The sequence below is a fragment of the Hippopotamus amphibius genome, chromosome 16, assembly GCF_030028045.1.
Source record: "Hippopotamus amphibius kiboko isolate mHipAmp2 chromosome 16, mHipAmp2.hap2, whole genome shotgun sequence".
Lineage (NCBI taxonomy): Eukaryota > Metazoa > Chordata > Mammalia > Artiodactyla > Hippopotamidae > Hippopotamus > Hippopotamus amphibius.
The window spans coordinates 60945297-60959870 of NC_080201.1; the positions used below are offsets into that span (position 1 = coordinate 60945297).

Here is a 14574-nt window from a genome sequence, read left to right on the forward strand (position 1 = left end):
CCTTTCTAAGTATGGGAAGATGCAAGAATCCAGGTTCATAAAAAAGTTCTCCTGGAAATACCTGACTCTCTGAAAGCCAGTTCTGCCAGTTTTCCCATCCTGATCTTTGCCAGGAATTCCTGTCAGGCTGGCTGTAGGTTGGTGGCTGTAGGTCAGTGACTGTGGAGGGTAGTGACTTGATTCTTGTACAACTGGATGGTGTGCAACATTCTTTATTTTACAGCCCCTTCCCTTTCGGTCTTCATTTCAAGGTTTGGGAAGAATTTCATGACCAATGTGTCCCACGGTGCTAGGAATGCTCGTTCCCAGGTCTGAGGAGGCGTTTGTTGATGGGTTACTCAGTGTGCTATTAGTGGACTAGGCCCTGTGAACAGCAGCCAAAGGCCTCTGGACTGCTTATCTCACTAGTCTGTTATGGTCCAGGAAACAATTCCCTTTTGTTTTTCTTCCCATATCTAAAGTTATATACTATTACAATCATTGATCTTACAGGATTAGGTATTTGCTCAGTCGTTGCAAGTCGCCTAGGCGACTTTGGAGCCTTTTCTCTGAGGCTCAGACATACATTGGTAACGCAAGGAACAGTCATCCTATAATAATAGGCAGAACACAAGTGGTATAGCTAGGAACATTCATAAGGTGGTGAGTATTTAAGCTAAGAACTTCCATTACGTGTGGCCCATTATGTCCCCAGTTTGTCTGATCAATCTGTTCTGCACCAATCTGTTATCTTTAAGGGAAATGATATATTGTTATTGTATATAAAGTTCACCAAAGATGTCTGCACGTGCAGGGTGAGTGGTGGGTCACTGTGACCCCTAACAGGATTGAGAAAGGGACGTTATCTTCTAAAGAGTTACATGGCTGGTACCAAAAGGAGAAAAAATGATCTTTGTGGTTGAGTGGGTATTTCTACTATTTGGAGGTCTGGTTAATGCCGAATGCAGATGCACAGTGCACACAAGAGGGGAGGGAGGAGGCCAAAGGGCAGAGGAAATGTTATGTTTAAACTTTTCTTGTCTTGCCTTAAAATATGAATTTTTATTTCATCAGTAGCCATTGCCTCTCAGACAGTTTCTCTACAGAATTATCATCGGATTAGTTACATGTATGCCGCATCGCATGAAAAGAGGTTTTATATCAACATCTCTCTATCCTGAAAATAGTGTGTGAGATTCTTATAGGGTGGGTGAATTTCACAATTACAATTACAGATTATATTTGTACTAGGCTAAAACAGCAATCACCCTCATCAGGGTGGATTACATTAACAGGCATCAGGAATTGATATACAGAGTCAAGAACTTCCTGTCTCTCTCCACAAGTTCAGCACATACTCCAGGAATTATTCCTATATTCCAAGGAGACTTAGCACTAGATCGCTTTCTACCTAGAAGAATCCTGTTTCTGAAATGAGCACCTCTCCAGATTCTTGATACACTCCTGCCCTTTTTTGGGGAGGGAGGAGCTCTCAGAATAAAATAGAAAATACTTACCAGACTCCTTTTGCTGCTGGGATGGGCAGGCTCAGTGCTGGGGTCCCCACAGCCAGTATGTGTGAGAGGCAGCCAGCCAGGCCCTGATATAAAATGCTGTGATTCAATGACCTCACCTCCCCACAGAACCACAATTACTATTTCACCTGTAGCAGCAATGACAGTACACGCTAGGGGAGCTGATAATATTTTAAAGCAATTTATCCCAGTTCTCAACTACCAAAAACAATTATAAGTGTTTAGTGAGTATCTCCCAAAAGGCCGTTGGAGGGTTTGGGGGAGCCTTTTTCATGTCTGTGCACTCTGGAGCATTTAGAAGCCTACAAGAAAAAATCAGGAAACTCTGAGGGCTGAGCCATGAGGGACTCACAGCAAAGCGTGTCTCACTGCATCCTCTGCTTCCCTGAGAAGTTCTTCTACAAAAGGCTGTAATTCTATCCTATCTCTGAGATCCCTCCCAAGCTTTCAGACCCCTTCTAAGTTATGGGACGAGAATTGGGATGACACAAAGAGACTGAGAAAGATTGATTAATGGGGTAAAAGTGAAAGGAGAAATGAAGTCAAGAATTGAGATATAAAAAGATTAGATAGCCAGCCATTAATAGATGAATGGATAAAGAAGATGTGGTGTATATATATATTATGGAATATTACTCAGCCATAAAGGAGAATGAAATTTTGCCATTTGCAGCAACATGGATGGACTTGGGGCATTATGCTGAGTGAAATAAGACAGAGAAAGACAAATACTATATGATATCACTTATCTGTGAAATCTAAAAAATATAACCAGCTAGTGAATATAAAAGAAGCAGACTCACAGATGTAGAGAGCAAGCTGGAGGTTACCAGTGGGGACAGGAAGGGGGAGGGGCAAGATAGGAGTACGGCAGTAAGAGGTACAAACTGATAGGTATAAAATAAGTTACAAGGTATATTGTACAACATGGGGAATATAGCCAATATTTTATAATACCTATAAGTGGAGTATAAACTTTAAAAATTGTGAATCACTGTATTGTACACCTGTAACTTATGTGGTACATCAATTCCTCTTCAATTAAAAAAAAATTAGAGTACTGTGTTTAAAATAAATGATTAAGGAAGTAAATGGAGAAGAGACAAATGTCCCATACAGCAGAATTGTAAATAATTGTAAATAAATATAAATAATTGTAATACTCTATTTTCAAAGAGGTAGACTATAATTCCCAACTTCCTAAGTGCCTCCATTAGTCCCATCTTTTTAAAGAGTGGAGTATGACCATATATAAAATAAACAAACAACAAGGTCCTACTGTACAGCACAGGGGACTATATTCAATACCCTGTGTTAAAACATAATGGAAAAGAATATTAAAAAGATTGTATATATATGTATAACTAAATCACTTTTCTGTACAGCAGAAATTAACATTGTAGATCAACTATACAGTACTTCAATTTAAAAAATTAAAGTAAAATACGAGGCTTAATTCCTCCTGTTGAAAAATAAGTGGTAGGATTTCCCTCTCTGGCTCCTTTTTTTTTGGTCACAACATTTGCCTTGGAAAACTTGCAAAGGTAAGTACTTTCTCAGTCTCTTTGATGTATCTTTTTAGAAACAAAACAAGCCTTTCCTCAGCTTTGTTCATAGGGCTGTCTTTCCTTTAGACCAGAAAGCCACCTCTCTGAAATGTAAACATCCAGGGGGTTGTTGCTACTCTAGCTCAGCTTCTGGTGGAGAATGGGGAGTGAGGGAACAGGAGGCTAACTAGAGAGGGTACCTGGCTCTCAGCTGTAAAACAATTTCCTGTCATAAAGATAGGATTTCCCATCCCTCCCTCATACCCTCTGGATAGTGTTAATTAGCTAACAGATGTTCATCTGGATTACTAAGTAAAGTTAGGATGAATTGTGTATAACCAACTGTGCTGTCAAGTCCTCTTACCTGCGGACTAATTTTGCTTTGTTAGAAAAACGTGTGTGTAAATGGTTTCTATAAAAGGGTGAGATTTGTCTTTGCAATCTCTTAGCAGTTTGCCTGTGATGTAATGCTTATTCAGTAATAAAAGTGTTGGTTTTTTTCCTCTGCTACCTTTGTGGAGAGGATTTCTGGGGTCCAGAGAAGATTTGCTTTTGTTTTTATTTTTTAATTTTCTGTTTTTTCTTTTTTCTTTTTTTTAGTTGATTTACGATGCTCTGTTAGTTTCAGGTGTACAGTGCAGTGATTCAGTTTATATATATATATATATATTCTTTTTTAGATTTTTTTCCATTACAGATGATGACACAATGTTGAATATAATTCCCTGTGCTACGCAGTAGGTCCTTGTTGGTTATCTGTTTTATATATAGTAGTGTTTATTTTATTTTTTATTGAAGTATATTTGATTTACAATATTGTATTAGTTTCAGGTGCACGGCAAAGTGATTCAGTTACATGTATGTGTATTTATATTCTTTTTCAGATTCTTTTCCATTGAAGGTTATTACAAGATATTGAATATAGTTCCCTGCACTATACAGTCAGTCCCTGTTGTTTATCTGTTTTATATATAGCAGCGTGTATCTGCTAATCCCAAGCTCTTAATTTATCCCTTTTCCCCTTTGGTAACCATAAATTTGTTTTCTGTGTCTGTGAGTCTGTCTCTGTTTTGTAAATAAGTTCATTTGTATAATTTTTTTCAGATTCCACATATAAGTGATATAATATTTGTCTGTCTTACTTCACTTAGGATGATTATCTCCAGGTCCATTCATTTTTATCTTTATTTATATTTTCCCAGTGTTGATATGGAACAAAGAGTATTTCTTGGATAATTCAGTTCAGTTTGTGTTTATTAGTTCAGATGCACTAAATTCTCAATAGGTGCATTCTGTGGAATTACATGAAGACCTTCCCCCAGGTGTCTGGGTCAAAGAGTTTTAAGGTAATATCCAGTTCATCCACATCTGTATGTACTGTCTACATGCCCAGTGTGAATGACAGTTCACATACAGCTTTCTTTCCAGGTCACAGAAAACAAAAGACCTTTTTTCACTTTATTAATCAGAAAAGCTTATTCTCACCGGCTTATTTCTTCAGCAGGGCTCAGCTGGTGAAAGCGGAGATGCCTGGGTAATTTAGTTACATAAGTATGACATTTTCATTACTGCTTATATTGTCTAATCATGAACATAAAATCCATTATGCTGTCCAAAGATTTTTTTTCGTGATCACCAGAGAAATGGCAAAATGAAAAATACTATTCCTAATATAACCTCTGGGTTCTTATTCAATTTAACAGTACCCCGGGCCCCTGACTTGATGATTTAGAGGAACATCTTTCAACACGTAATGATGTCTAGGATGTGACAGGACCAGACACAACACAGCCACAAATGAACATGCAAGGCCCTTCAACGTCGTTCAAAGATATATGCACCGAGGTTCCTGGGCAAGTTTGTTGTTATTATTATTAGTTTAGCGTTTCTTTTTTTCTTTTTTAATACTTTTTTTTTTTTTTAATATTTATTTAGGCTGCACCAGGTTTTTGTTGTGGCATGCGGGATCTTAGTTGCGGCAAGTGGATTTCTTTGTTGCAGCATGTGGGATCTAGTTCCCCTACCAGGGATCAAACCCATGCCCCCTGCATTGGGAGCTCAGAGTCTTAACCACTGGCCCACCAGGGAAGTCCCTAGTTTAGCATTTCTAATGTTCCATCTGTCAACTATAACATGTATTTATCATTTTTGACTTTTGCTTGGTGTTAGAGTTTGTGGTGACAAGGTTGAAGCTTACTTAACCCTGTAATTGTGGAAAATAGCAAAGATTAAAGAGTTCTTCCACTTCGCATTCCAGGAAACGGCTTACCGCCAAGACCCAGCCTTCCTCATATCACTGCACTAAGACTCACACTAGGCCCCTTGTTTACCTCTGGAAAAAAGCCGGAGACAGGCCCCCCGCAGATTCCCATCCTTTGTCTTACCCATGATTGCTGAATTGTTGGTCCCTCCCACCGCGGCCCCGCCTCGCCCTCGCCAGGTTCCCACGGAGACCCGGTTTCTGTCTAGGACCCGCCCCGTGACGGTCTCGCCCCGCCCAGGGCCCGCCCCCAGGCAGCTCCGCCTTTTCGCTGCGTGCGCAGTTTCACTCAGACCCGGAGGGGGAGGGGGAGGAGAGCGCGGAGCGGAGGCCTGGTTCCCCAGCGTGAGTGTCAGTCCTTGTAGTTTAAACTTGCGCCTCGCAGTCTCCTTTCCTCTGTACTTGGGCTCTGAGGGTCGCTACCGACCATAAATCCCGGCACCCGCCCCTCCACCCCAAGTAAATTCAGATCTCGCTGTGAGAGGTCGAGGGGCGCTTCCCTTTCTCTAAAAGTCGCTCTGAAGTCAGTCCCCATCTTCGGTCCACTTAGACACCGCCGTTCACACCTCTTTCCTGCTTAAAACCCTGTACTGACCTCACCGAACCCCCCACTCTTTGCACATCACATAAAATTCTCTTCCACGAGGTGGATTTCTTAGCCTCGCCCTTTGCGGCTCCTGGGGGCAGCTTCTGTCCTCCGCTCCAGGGCAGGCCACGTCCTCTCCCTGATCCTGGGATCCTGGGGAGCCCGCCCCTCTCCTGAGACCCCCTCCCTCCCAACCCCTCTGTCCTTGTGTCTTCCTCAGGCCCGTCCTTCTGCCCCGCAGGACTCCCCTTCGTCGTGACCCTTCCCCTGACTCGTGCTGGGGGAGGTGACCTGGGCCAGCCGTGTGACACCCGTGGTTCTTCCGTCCCAAATTCCACCCCGGTGAAGATGTGCTCTTGTGGGAGGGGGGCATCTTATTCAGTCGCCATCCCTGTAAATACGTGGGAGGGAGGATCAGGAGAAGCAGAGACAGTGATTCAGAGAGAAATAGAAAATCGAGGAGTAAAGGAGGCGTGAGAACCGATGACATCATAGAGGATTGGTAAGGCACTTGCAAAGAGACAGCAGCATTAAGGAGAGTAAGCCTTGAAAGTAGCCGATGGGTAAAGGAGAGCACTTTAGAGAAAAGCGAGATCTCCAGAGAGATGAAGGTGCGCAAGGTAGGAGGCCGGCCCTTGATCAGCGGTAGCAGTGAGGCAGCAGTGGTGAAGCGCTGCAGATAGTGCAGGCGAGAGGATAATAGAGTTGGCGCTGTGGTGGTGTTGGGACAGAGAAGAGGGAAGACCTGGAGAGCATGTAGGAAATCAGCCCCTGGGGATGCCAGAGAGTGGGGACGAGGGGAATACAACAGGGACAGAAGGGAGAGGGGAGAGGAAGCTAGGAGGAGAGAAGGAAGAGGCAGAAATACATGGAGACTGAGGACAGTCAGGTTGGGAAAAAAGCAACAGAGGGGTAATGAGTTGCAGAGTGGACAGGAGAGGGATGAGAGGAGAAATAGGAGGGCAGAAACAGCCGGGGGGCTGAGGGAAACAGGGAGAGAGGGAAAAAACAGGGAGATAAAGAGAATGAGAGAGGGAAATACACAGTAGTGAAGAAAGAGGATCCAGATGAGTTGGTTGGATATGAATTGATTAGATAAGAACGATTCAGTTCTGAGATACTGAATCATGGCTTTATAATCTAATACATTAAACGTTGTTGAGTTTATATAGATGAGGAGGAGGATTGCAAAATTCCACTCCATGATGCTTGTGCATTTTATATTTTATCAAAAAGTAAGTTTCACTTGCAGTCCTTCAACCAGAGGCCAGTGGCTTAGTCACCCCCTTCCCTTTCCCTGGCATGGAATAGGGAGAGTGTGTGTGTGTGTGTGTGTGTGTGTGTGTGTGTGTGTGTGTGTGGCAGAAAAATTGTCACTTCATGGTACCTATTTAAAGGGACATTAAAATTCTTTTTTTTTTTTCCTTTTTTGTAATGGGGATTTACTTTCTCATTGTTTTCTTGTAGCTTGAACTAAATCTTAGTTCATTCAATTTCTACTTTCCTATAAATAATTTCTGAAATTGCTTTGGTGGGCATCCTATAATCATGTCATTTTCTAAATTATATTCTCAGTATTTTTTGACTTTGACACCAGGATTGTGTAGGTTTTTAAAAAAATTACAAATTGTTTCCCTTTTAAATTACAGTTGCTTCCCTTTTTCTGGTTTAGAGAAAGCCTGTGTGCTTTCTCCTCTTTATCTTATATATTGGAAATCTTCTTTGGTAACTCGTAAAGAATTTTAGATTGTTTCAATGGGTACCGGGTAAAGGTGTCAACAATCTTTTATCTTAATAGTTGCAACCTAATTTAACCTAGTTAGTCTAATATTGAGTTTTCTTTGCTTGTGAGACATGAGCTACTAAGCAGATGTTCCCCTCAAGTCCCTCTTGTCCACTCTCTGGAAAAGTTAAGGATGGGCTGGATTGACCTGGAACCTTTTACCAACAGAGCCTGTCTGTGATAAAGAAATGTGCTCAACGAAACAGAACAGAAAAGCTTCAGTAAACATGAAATTAAAAAAAAAAATTTGCTCAGAGCTTCTTTCACAGCTGAGCCTTTTTCAGTGTTTTCCTCACCAGTAGCTATGTTTTTGCAATTGTTTATTTTTAAACTGTTTTGCTGTCATTTTCTGGAAAAGAATGAAATGCTTTATATCAGTGTGATCAGACCTTGAAAAAGAAGTTTCCTTTGCTCGGGCATATGAAAGATGGTCCTGGTATTTTAAGTGGGAAGGTTGATAAGGAAAAACTGTGCCCACTGGCCCTTCAGGTGACCTTTTCAGAATTCAGTTCCATCTGCTTCTGTTCACTTAACTCAGACCTTCTCAGAAATGTCTCCCCTCTGGGCCTCAGGGAGCCCTCTTGTAACATAGAGACGAGAGACTAGACCAGAAACTCTGAGTGTGAGCAACACTGACCCCTGAAATGATTGGCCCAATTGGGTGCATGTCTGTGTGTGGCAGTTCTTGGAGGGAGTATCTAGTTATAGAGAGTTTTAAGTGGGTCCCAGTCCTCCCAAAATGAAAAACAAAAAGAAAAACAGTAGGATGGAGGCAAGAACATAGGCTCTGAGTCAGAGAGACTATCATCGATGTCTTCTATGGATAAGGATAAATCTGAAGGGAGAGCTTGTCAATTCCTGGCACTCAGAGCTCCACTGGCTTCCATGTGTCTTCAGGACAAAATCCTGACCCCTCACTGTGGCTACACAGCCCTGTATCATCCTCAGGGCCCTGCCAGCATCTCCAGCCTCATCCTTTTCTTGTGGTTCACTCTGCCCCAGTCACGTTCACCTTTTCTCTCTTTCCAAACACCACCACCTTTTCTGTCTCAGATTTTACTTCCTGCTTCACCCTTTGTCCCTAAATCATCTCTGCTGTGGCCTCTTCTCTTCCTTCAGGTCTAGGCCAGAGATATCTCCCCATCTTCTCCAGCCCATCATCTAAAATTCCCTTCATGAGTCATTCTCTGTCTCATTACCCAGGTTTTATTGTTTCCCCTCCATTGGAGGGTTCACGGTCTCCTTCTTCTTCCCAGGATGCCTGCAGCACTTTACCCTACAGAAGACCAAGGGGCTAGGGCAGGTGATGAGGTTAGTTCCCATGTTTGTTCTGGAAATTTGCTCTTATTTACTCAAAATAAGAGCAAAAGGATGTAGAGGCTTAGCCCTACAGAACTGGTATCCTCATGCAGTATGCTGAGGTGACCCCATGTTTAGTTTGCTGTGTCACTGCTCCACTACAGCACCCAGGTCTTCCAAATTCTGCACATCCAGGGGCCAGTTGCCATCCTGGACAGGAGCTTTGCCTTCCAGCAGTTCATCAGCTCAGAGTCAGGGATACTGATTACACTTTGGCACGAATGGGGAGAAGCTTAGGAGCCTGTGGGGTGGGCATGAAGAAGACCCCCCTTAAAAAGCTAGGATACCCTGCAGTTTGCTGTGAGTGGGGAGGACAGAAGACAGATCTGGGGCGTCTTTCTCTCTCTCTCTCTCTGACTTCCTCACCAAACACAATCCAACCAATCCTCAAATGTCTTTAAAACTAGATTCCATGATGTTCCCAATTGCTGGCAGGTTTTCCCAGGAGGGCCAATTTCATGTCCATATCAAGTGCCCAGTGTCCTTCTGTTTGCAGCTCTGTCCACGCCTGTTGCGATGCCTGTGCTCATAGGTGCCTGTCCCTTTTAGCCCCATTTATTCGTGGAGGCGTTGTCAAAAAATGGGAAAAGCGGAGGGGAGCCTTTAAGTGTCTTCAGGAAGGATATGGCTGCAAGTGTGGGCCCCTAGATGAACCCAGTGAATGGTGTGTGCACCTGTCCCAGACGTGGCTTTGGGCTCAAGGGGTGTGTGGAACTTTTGGAAAGGGATGTCTCAGTTCTGCCTGGAGAACCTGGAAGTGGATTCATGGGAAACTGTGGGGCTGCATGGATTGGGTTTGGGTTCGGGTGCCACAATGTCTTTTTTCAGGTTCTCTGGGACACAGATGCTGAGATTGAGATTTTCACGCATGAATTGGGTTGAATTGGGTAACTCATGATCACACCTGAAGAGGAATAAGGAAGTAGAGTTAGGAAGAAGAATGTCATCCCACAGTGTTGTTAGAACCAAGGCCTGAGCTGAGCCCACAGGGAGCTCTGGGTGCAGGAGGATGGGTGCCTTGGTCCTGGCGGGGGGGGGGGGGGGGTGGATCCAGGAGGGGCCCCACAGCATCTGCTCCACACGGTGAATTTTGGGAGGTCTTTTGGGAGGGCAGAAGTCACTGTGCAACCCATAGAGTAGTTACAGGGAACATCTCAGAGATCATTTTGTGTCTTCCCTTTGATATTTGGGGGAATTTTGGGTTGCAACAGAGAAAGTTTCAGATAGATACAAAGGAGAATTTGGAGTGTTTCTTGGGAAGATGTTGAGGTCTCATTGGGGCATGTGCATCATTGAACAAATCTCTCTTTGATATACTTTTCTTTTAATGTACTTTTCTATTATAGTTTATCATAGGATATTGAATATAGTTCTCTGTGCTGTACAGTGGGACCTTGTTGTTTATCCATTCTATGTATGAAAGCTTACATCTGCTAACCCCAACCTCCCACTCCATCCCGTCCCCAATCCCCTCCCCCAGTCCCCTCGCCCTTGGCAACCACCAGTCTGTTCTCTATGTCCGTGACTGTGTTTCTGTTTCATAGATAGGTTCATCTGTGTCATGGTTTAGATTCTGCATATAAGTGACATCATACAGTATTTGTCTCTCTCTTTCTGACTTCATTTATTATGATAATCTCTAGTTGCATCCATGTTGCTGCAAATGGCATTAGTTTGTTCTTTTTTATGGCTGAGTAGTAGTCCATAGTATATAGGTACCACATCTTTTTTATCCCTTCATCTATCAATGAACATTTAGGTTGTTTCCATGTCTTGACTATTATGAATAGTGCTTCTGTGACATAAGGGTGCATGTTTCTTTTTGAATTATAGTTTTGTCTGGATATGTGCCCAGGAGTGGGATTGCTGGGTCATATGGTAATTCTGTTTTTAGTTTTCTGAGAAACGTCCATACTCTTCTCCATAGTGGCTGCACCAACTTACATTCCCACCAACAGTGTAGGAGGGTTCTCTTTTCTCCACACCCTCTCCAGCATTTGTTATTTGTAAACTTTTTAATGATGGCCATTCTGACCAGTGTGAGGTGGTACCTCATTGTAGTTTTGGATAAGTCTCTCTTTTATTAGTAGATTTTGGAGGTGACAGTGCTTGAGCTGGGGTCATTGTGAATGAAAGTATGGTGTTGGGTCTGGTGGTTTTGGGATGTCTTCATGAGTGTCATTCCATTGTGAATGCATAAGTTACTGGGGCTTGGAATGTTTTGTGGGATTGCATCAGGATAAGGGGATTGTTATGCAGTCTCTGGGGAGCGTGTCAGACCCCATGGAAGTTTGTAGGTTTGAGTCAAGAAGGGAAATGATGGGTCTGAAGACTCATATGGCAGAAGGTTTTCATTAGGGGGGGCCTACTGGGGTGGATACAACTTGAGAAGCGCTCTAGGTGCCCTTGACTTGTGGAAAGATTGTTCAAACCATCAAGGGTAATCAACAACACAGAGACCTGCAGTACAACGGCTCATCCTTGGAAAGATGCAGCTGCTGCTGTCCTACTGCCAGGCCAGTGGTGGTTACTCTGCTGTCTCTCGCTGCCTGTCCCAAACACACACACACACACACACACACACACACACACACACACACACACACACACACTCACACACTCTACAGTCAAAAGAAAGCTGGAGAGGGGAGCAGCAAGATGTTTTAAACTAACTGTGTTATAATAAGATAGTGCATATTTAGACGTTTTGCTGCTGAAGTAGTTTACAATGAATATTTCAATAATGAATTGATTTCAAGTTTAATTATACCTTTTACTGTGACAGTGTCAACTGGTGAGAAAAAAAAGCATAAAATCTAGTCAGCGTTGTTAATGGACCAAAGAATGTTTTCAAAAGAGATATGTCAATTTAAAAGCTGGGAAAGTAGAAAGAAGTCAGAATGACTTCAGCTGTATAGCATGTGTACTACCAGATTATTTTGTGAATATATTAACATTTTAAAAACCAACTTCTCTTTTTTCTTTTTTTTTGAATTTGATTGGTTCCAGTCTTGTACTAATCCAAGTAGTGCTACAGTGAATACCACAGCCTTTTTATACTTTGACTAGTATATCTGTGGGTTAGAATATGAGATGTGACATTTCTAAATAAAAAAGTTACATACATGTGTAAAAAAAAAAACCTAACAGTGAAACAAGTATATTTCTCCAAGGAGAGGGCCACTGTGTTCTGGGAAGGGAATTTGGAGACAGGCCAGGGAACAGTGTTTGGGGACTTAGTGACCCGGAGCTCAGCAGTTAGCAGAATAGAACGGGGTGAGCTAATGGGGTCACGTGATAGAAAGGATCTCGTCTTCCTACCCAGCAGACACTTACCCTTCATACACATTTCTCTGTTGTCCTCTCTAGAGTGGCAGTGATGGTGGTTTACCAAGTAGGTGACTTGGGAAAGGAAAGTTTTCTCTCTTTGTGCCTTGCCTGCCTCAAGTTTTCCAGCTTCCCCTCTACTGTTCTGTCCGACACCCACTTCCTGCTCTGCTTCTGCTCTTGGTTTCATGATCCCAACAAACCCAGTCAAGTCAGGATTTCAGGCTGTGGTTTTTTTTTTAAGCTGTTGTCACTGCAGAGTGAGAAATCTTAGATTCCAAGAAATTTTCTCCATATTAGGGTTTAGGCAGCCAAGAGGCTTCTCCTTTTTCTGTTGATTTTGTTTTATTTCATTTTATTTATATATATTTTTGGCCACTCCATGCAGCTTGTGGGATCTTGGTTCCCCAACCAGGGATTGAACCCCCCCAGGCCCACGGCAGTGAAAGCATCGAGTCCTAACCACTGGACCGCCAGGGAATTCCCAATTTTAGGCTTTCTATTGCCAGAATGGGTCTGGTCAGCCGCAGGCAGCTACCCCTTCAATGACCTCACTGTGGTCCTAGTTGAACTCACGCTTGCCCTTTGCACTTGTTGAGGGTAAGGGGCATTGTCTGGATGGAGGACCCTTGGCTCCACCCGCCTCTGCTGTTCCTGGGCAGCTCCCTCCTCACTTTCCAGGGCAAAGGACCCCTGCACACATCAGTCCCCCAAAGTGAAGACCATGCCGGAGCAGGTACTGGTGCAACTTTGTGTCTTTCTCATTCATTTATTCACTACATATAGAATGTGTACCATATTCCAGGCTTTTTTTTTTTTTTTTTTTGGGTCTACACTGGGGATAAAAAATGTATACCAGTGGAATATACTCTTCTACCTCATGCAGGTTAATTTTTTTTAATGTTTATTGGGGTATAATTGATTTACAATCTTGTGTTTCTGCTGTACAGCAGAGTGAATCAGTTATACATATACATATATCCACTCTTTTTTTATATTCTTTTCCCATATAGGCCATTACAGAGTATTGAGTAGTTCCCTGCGCTATACGGTAGGTCCTTTTTATTTGTCTATTTTATTTTTTTTAATTAAAAAAAAGTCTTCCTTCCTTTTCTTTTCTTTTCCTTCTCTTCTCTTCTCCTCCCCTCCCCTCCCCTCCCCTCCCCTGTTCTCTTCTCTTCTCTTCTCTTCCTGTCCCGCGTTGGGTTTTTGTTGCCGGGCATGGGCTTTTCTCTAGTTGTGGCAAGCGGGGGCTACTTTGCATTGTGGTACATGGGCTTCTCAATGCAGTGGCTTCGCTTGTTGTGGAGCACAGGCTCTAGGCTCATGGGCTTAGTTGCACTGCAGCATGTGGAATCTTCCTGGACCAGGGATTGAAGCTGTGTCCCCTGCACTGGCAGGCGGATTCTTAACCACTGCACCACCAGGGAAGTCCCGTAGTAATCTATTTTATAAATAGTAGTGTGTATGTGTCAATCTCAGTCTTCCAACTTATCCCTCCCCTCACCTTACTCTCCGGTAACCATAAGTTTATTTTCTACATCTGTAACTCTATTTCGGTTTTGTAAATAAGTTCATTTGTAGCCTTTTTTTAGATTCCACATATGAGAGATATCATATGATATTTGTCTCTGTCTGACTTACTTCACTCAGTATGAGAATCTCTAGGTCCATCCATGTTGCTGCAAGTGGCATCATTTTGTTCTTTTTTATGGCTGAGTAATATTCCATAGTTCGTGTGGGTTATTTTTAAGTGATGGAGACAGGGAATTCCCTGGTGGTCCAGTGGTTCTGCTGTAGCAGGCACGAGTTCGATCCCCAGTTGGGGAACCTGCATGCCACGTGGTTTGGCTTAAAAAAAAAAAAAGATAGAGACAAACACACCCTGTCACTTACCTAACAGCCATGCAGGTCAGATGCCCCAAAACAAAGGGCTGGTATGTGTACTCATTCTCCCACACACCCTCTACCTCCTTGCTCTCCCTGACATCCCATCACATCCAGCTCTGCCTCCTCCGTGCTGTCCCCGGGTGGCTCATCGCAGTTGAAAAAAACAAACATTCAGATTGACTGGTCTCACTTGAGATTCCTGGCTCTGTTCCCTCACATTCCCTATTTGTCTGCTCCATACCTTTGCTTTAGAGCCCCTCACAAGTTCAACTCCTCTCCCATCTTTTTTTCTCAAAGACCCTGTTTCT

At 43.1% G+C, this 14574-nt stretch overlaps 1 pseudogene; it reads left to right on the forward strand.

Annotated features, from left to right (window-relative positions):
• Positions 1–14574, forward strand: part of LOC130838443 (zinc finger protein 665-like) — a 73575-nt pseudogene that overhangs the window by 31515 nt on the left and 27486 nt on the right.